The 6774-nt window shown below is 37.7% G+C and overlaps 1 long non-coding RNA gene across 1 annotated transcript; it reads left to right on the forward strand.

The window, feature by feature from the left end:
- The first annotated feature begins 1155 nt into the window (after positions 1-1155).
- Positions 1156-5577, forward strand: LOC122225581. Its single transcript, XR_006205245.1, has 3 exons — positions 1156-1224; positions 2903-3187; positions 5159-5577. It is a non-coding gene; the product is annotated as an uncharacterized LOC122225581 (long non-coding RNA).
- Positions 5578-6774: the final 1197 nt, after the last annotated feature.

Here is a 6774-nt window from a genome sequence, read left to right on the forward strand (position 1 = left end):
GGTATTTGTCTTTCTCTGACTGATTTATTTCACTTAGCATTGTAATCTCTAGATCCATCCATGTTGTTGCAAATGGCAAGATTTCATTCTTTTTTTATGGCTGAATAATATTCCATGTTTTTCCGTGTGTGTGTGTGTGTGTGTGTACATATCACATCTTCTTTATCCATTCATCTATTGATAGATTCTTGGGCTGCTTCTATATCTTGGCTATTATAAGTAATGCTGCTATAAATATAGGGTACATGTATCCTTTTGAATTAGTGGAGTTTTTTCCTTTATCCTTTTCTTTCTTTCTTTCTTTCTTTCTTTCTTTCTTTCTTTCTTTCTTTCTTTCTTTCTTTCTTTCGTTAAATACCCAGGAGTATGATTATCAGATCACAGAGTAGTATTGTTTTTAGCTTTTTGAGAGATGTCCATATTATTTCCCACAGTGGCTGTACCAGTTTGCATTTCTACCAATAGTGTAAGAGGGTTCCTTTTTCTCTACATCCTTGCCAACACTTATTGTTTCTTGTATTTTTTATTTTAGCCATTCTGACAGGTGTGAGGTGATATCTCATTATAGTTTGGAGATAAATAAAATAGCTTTTATTTCCCTTGCCTCAAGAAACATATCCAGAAAAATGTTGTGTATGGCCAATGCCAGAGACATTTTTGCCTATGCTCTCTTCTAGGCTTTTCATGGTTGCAGGTCTCAGATTTAGGTCTTTAATCCATTCTGAATTTATTTTTGTGTAGGGTGTAAGAAAGTGGGTCAGTTTCATTGTTTTGCATGTTGCTGACCAGTTTTCCCAACACCATTTGTTTAAAACTGTCTTTTTTCCATTGAATATTCTTTCCTGCTTTGTCAAAGATTAATTGACTACATTACTTTTCCTTCAGATGCTTCATTTTGAAGAATCTGGAAGACATCCTTTACTATGTACTGGTGCCATATCCATACTATGAGTATGAGTATTATGACCTCAGGTACAGAGGTATTACCAAAATGGAGGTGGAAACTTGGGAGTGGGCCAGTGGTAAGAAGTGATGCTGAACAGCTTTCTGAGGCAGACTTGGAATGAATTAGAAGGCAATCCATCCAGAAAAATAGCATTATGGATTCCTACCATCTTCTGGGTTCTAAATGTTTATGATAGGCTAACAATGACATTGTTCTGAATCTGGTAATAGACTTGACTCATGTGCCTTTCCAAGTACTTACTGAGGTCTTACACTTAGGTAAAGAACAAAACTCTACAAAATGTTTATAGGGTTGGATGACTTGAAAAATATTTGTAGTTTTTGTAATTCAATGTTTGATATATTTTCAGTATTAATTTTTCTAGTTAAAGTCATATAATCAATCAACCACACACCAACCAACCACACCATAAAAACTAGATGCTATCTTACATTGCAAAGATAATAGTCTCTGAACTAAAATGGTGAGGTAGGGACTGGGGAGGTTGTGGAGATTTCATTAGGAGGCTGATCAGATTAGTGAAGAACATCAAAAGTATACTGACTGAAGAATGAATGCGAAGAGAAAATGGTTAAATATTTGAAAGTTTGTCATGTAGAAAAGAATACAGAATTTTTCTTTGCAGCCCTCATGCTAGAAACAAAGCCAATGGGTAGAAATTACAGTGTGGGAGGTTTGGGCTTAACCCATTATGTTATGTGGGTTTTCAGATGTTTTGCTTCTGCTGGAGTATTTCTGGGGAAGAGGGAGAACTCACCTCACCATAGGGTAGCTCAATCTTCAATGAATGGATCTAATTATTAACAGGGAGTACTGGTTCATAGTTAAGAGAGTAGACTGTAGAGTTTGAATTCTGTCTCTGTCATGTACTGCTAGCTACATGACTTCGGACATGTTGCTTAACCTGAAGCTCATTTCCCCCAACTTTCGAATTGCACTTACCTTATAATATTTTTGTGAAGAACTAATTCACAGATGGTACTTAGAACAGGATCTAGCACTTAGTAAATGTATGTTAAATGGTAGCTACTAGTTACAATTATTACCTTTCTGGGGAACTGAGGTGGAGATTTCTGTGTGAAGTAGGAGGCTGGACAAGATGATCTCTACAATTTCTTCCAATCCTGTATTTCATAGATTCACCATAGTGGGGAAACAACCTTCTTTTTAGAGGTTTACAGATCATTGGAAAGTGACATCTGGCCTTGAAATGGAATTCTCTTCCATGAAGATTTTGAAATCATAAGTCTCACGTGGGTCTGATTTCACATGACTCTTCAGGCTAAAATACTTACAGATGAGGTTGGCTTTTCTCTCCAACAAGTCCTTTATCCATTGTTCCTGGGTTACTTTTCATGTGTGCTATTCTCAGTGAGAAAAAGAGTGGGACACAATACCTTTTTGTTATTGTTTCCCAAGCATTGTACAAAAAAGCATAGCTACATGCTATGACAGTTTATTAGGATATATTGACTAACAGTCTAAAATAAAGAAATCTCCACTCAACTATGACTTAGTAAATACTTGTAGGATGCATGCTGACATGAACATTGTGCAAAGCATTGGAAACCTACTCCTCATTTAAAGTCCGAGTTAAATACTAAAAACAAAACAAAACAAAACAAAACAAAACAAAACAAAACCGAATCCAGAAATGTATCATTACCCATTGTTGTATAACAAAGCACCCTCAAATTAATGATTTGTTTTGTACTCAGGCAGTTCTTCTTGTGTCAGTTGGGGTTAGCTTTATCTTGGCTAGGAAGCTCTGCTTCTGGATGTAGTTGGACTGTCGATAGGAGTTATGGGTGACAGAGTCACATATCTCTCATTTTACATCAGACCAGCCTGGGCTTTCAGCTCTGCAGAATCAGAGTTCATGAGAAGGACCTCCAGAGCCTAGGCTTAGAACTGACACATCATTCTTTTCACCAGACTCTGTTGACCAAATCAAATCACAAGCCCGGCCCAGATTCAAGACATGGAGAAACAGATTCCACCACTTCATGGGAAGATCTGCAAATTCACATCGAAAACGGCATAGATACGAGCGAAGCCAATGATTGGGGCCATCAGTACATTCGGTCCACCAGAAGATGCCATCATCAAATAGATAAGAAATGCTCATATAACATGACCTGTTATAGAGTCAGACACTGCAAGACATTGTAAGAGATTAGCCATATTCACTGTACAAAGCTTCTCGGAAGCAATGGAAAGGTAAGTCACACTGGGGCTCTTCCAGTCTGATTGGTTTTTTACTCATACAGTGCTTCTGAGAGATGTCCAAGAAGCTGACAAATATATAAAAATTTTAAAACAGCAGATGATATCAACTGTAGAATTATAGTGCCCAGAGTAATTTAACCGGAGGTGCCAGAGTAAATAGCCAGCAATGTGAATGTTCTAGAGGTGTGCCGATTAATTATATAGCGTGAGAACCAGGGACCTCTGTTTACAGACAAAGAGTTAAACTCTCACAGCAGCACTAGAGAAGACTTTTGAATTAATGGCTAATTTCAAACAAAGCATTTAATGTCACCACTTGAAATGTTTCAGTAATAATTCAAATGGTTTAATTCTAAGCCACTTATGATTAAATTTCAAATATGCTAAGGTATTATTAGACATTTATGGGAAAAATCATTTTTCCCCTGCAAATTAAATGTTCTTCTGTGACAACGATTCAAGTTATGATGGGGGGGTTCTTGTTTCCTTTTAATTATAGCCCAAACACTTACATGGATAAAGCGGCAGGACGATCACTATTTCATTTCGGAGCCATTATTACTGAAATGCAAAATATCTCAATATCTCTCCCTCTCCCCCTCCCCCTCGGTTTTCTTTTTAATCCCATAAAAGCATCTGTCTTTGATTTCAAGTGGAGTACCTGCTGTGCAGGATGCAATGCAAATCCAATTTGTGTGTAACACAACCAAATGGGCTGGAATGAACTCTGCATTTTAAAGATGTTTTTGTTTAATCATTGCCATCACTCGCCTTTAATGAATGCATAATCAAGTTAAACTTCAGGCAAGAAATGGAATGGCTCTTCTTAAAACAGAGAAAGCAAATTCCTGTGATAGCCCTCCTTGCTGATCTGCCTCCTATTCCTGTGTCGGCAGGAAAAAAAAAATAAGGAAAGATCTTCAAATGCATATGATGGCGCACTGTGGAGAACCATGGCGTGAGCGGCAGCGCCGCTCATTTGCTCATTTTTTCTGCTGTCTTCAGAAAGCATTATAATTACTGTTTAGAGCAGAAAATGAGATGTAAGATTCCTGGGTTCGCATTTCATCCTCCCCTTTTCCACATCTCACAGAAATAGGAGGGAAAATAAAGTACTTTGGGAGTTTAGAGGTAGGATCTGGGGCATTTCTGTGCCACGCGTCATCCAGCCTAAATGTTGGCATATAATTAACTAAGTACAGAGTTTTTTTGTGTTAGTGAAACTTTGGGTGGTTGTTTCTTCTGGAAGGAGAGAATCAGCTACAAAAACCTCAAGGTGTCAGATGACTTTTGCCTGGTCATAACACTGGATGAACAGATCAATTACAAACAACGAAATGGTATGAGGAAATTTTCACTCATTTCACAGATGGGAAAGCCAGACTTGAAGTGTGCATTGACTAATGTGGGTTCAGATGATTTGTAAGTGAGAGAATCAGAGCTGGAACACTGGTCTCTTGATGTTCGTCCTTCCAAAGCAACCCCAGAATATAACACTATGTTACTACAAAACAGATGACAGAGTTCAAAAAGGGAATACTAGGGAGAATCATTAGGTGATCAACTGTGTACATGAGCTTTGTATTCAAGGTAAATGTGAGTGACGTATGGTTAAACACAGTGTATGTATGTATATTTTTTGGTTGTCAAACAACAATCTAGAGATTTATGAGGATGCCAGAATGCAGGATTTCATTTCTTCTGATTACTTTTAATGGATAAAAATCAGGATTGGTTTTATTTATAGCTGAGATTCTACATGGTAGGATTTACAAAACTCTGAGATGGACAGCTTGAACACCTGCCATTATGTTTGAAATTTCAACTTTGCAAGTTATTTTTATAGATAAGGCATTGTCTTCTGTTAGGGAAAAATTCTTCGGGAATAGTAACACTGTGAACTAGCATCTCTGCCTTTTACCCTTAAATTACCAAAGATGCATTAATTTCCTTTCTTCTTAGGAGCATCTCACCTGGAGCAGGTTCCTGCGATGGTATACCATGGTTTGTTGATGATTGATGGAAAAGTTAAGGAAGGTTGGAGAACAGCTTACAGACCTGCAGTGACTATTGTAGAAAGCCAGGACATAGACCAGGACTGAGGAAGCCTCAAAGCTAGATGCACCCATATGCAACTTTTTTGAGGGTGACTTCTGCTGAGTTAAGCAGCTTGGGGGACAGTTATAACAATGCACGATCCAAAGATTCCATCTTAGGAATTCACTTGTACTTGTCCTTGATCTGTACACCTTGTCCTCCACCTTTACCTGTTCTATTCAGATAAGAATATGAATGTTGAGTTTTAAGTGGGTTTAAAATTTTCCATGTGATGGGAAGAAAAATTACAAGCATAATAATTAAATTGCATTCTAGGAGAACAATATTATTTGGTATTTTTTATCGGCCAAACTCTTTCATCTCATGTCAGGACAACGCCAAGTAACTTTCAATAATTTTATTCTAGCGAGGTTAAAAGACACATGTGTTCTTTCCTCTCTGAAAAAATTTCAATTCCCAAATTGCACTAGCTGGTCAATGAGACCTCTTGATCCCTCCAACTTTTTAATTTTTCTTCCGACTGCCAAAAAGAAGACTTCGTCAGTATAGGTATACCATGCATACCCTGAGGCCAGAAGGCCATCCATGGAAATGGACTGAGTCAAACGGTTTCTTATGTTCGGAATCTTTTTTATTTTTTGGAAGTTAACGTAATCATGTACTTTGGCTTAATGTGGTAGATAATTTGGGCGGTGGCCTATGACCCAGGTATACAAAACTAAATTTATTTGGGGGAAATATACAAGTAGCTGACTACCAAAGGATCCCATTCATAATAGTTTAAAAATTGTTAAAACCAGAAATCTTTTAACAGTCTTTGCAGCACAAGAGTTTATATCAAATTCATCATAACGTGTCGTTGTAGTGATAATTCAGTTGTTATCAACGTAGGTGGCCACTGGATGTCCCCAGTCCTCCTCAAATGCAGCCAAGGCATCACTTAACTGGCAGTTATAAAAACAATGTATTTTGCAGGGAACCTTTAGAAAGATCCTGCAAGAGTTCTGGTGTGCTTAGTAGCATTGTTTGCCCCAGGCAACAGCAAGGTGGACTAGAAATGGTGACTTAAGAGACTGAGTTGAGTAGAAGGAATTCTTTGGGTCATGTCACTCTGTGTCATGCATATTTACTTCCATATCCTCTCCAATGACTTGTTTTTCTAAAAAGCCTTAAAAAGGAAGTAAGTCTATGGATACTTCTATTATAATTCCTGCAGGTGAAACAAGTATGACTTGGGAAGGGTGAGAACATGGGGGCATGCCCACCTTGCAAAATACATGAAAAACTGCCTCATGGGAGTGCAAGATATAAAGCATATGAGATTCTTTGGCACGCTAGAAACTCTAAATTTTGATCACTCATTTATTCGGAGCAGTTGTACTTAACCAGGTATAGCTATGGGACAACTGCCTGAACTTTAAATTTGGAGTTAGGAGACCAGGATTTGAATCTTATTTCTATTACTTACTAGCTCAATGACATTAGACAAGTATGCTTTATTTTTCTGAACCCCAGGATTT

Source organism: Panthera leo, chromosome B4 (assembly GCF_018350215.1).
Source record: "Panthera leo isolate Ple1 chromosome B4, P.leo_Ple1_pat1.1, whole genome shotgun sequence".
Lineage (NCBI taxonomy): Eukaryota > Metazoa > Chordata > Mammalia > Carnivora > Felidae > Panthera > Panthera leo.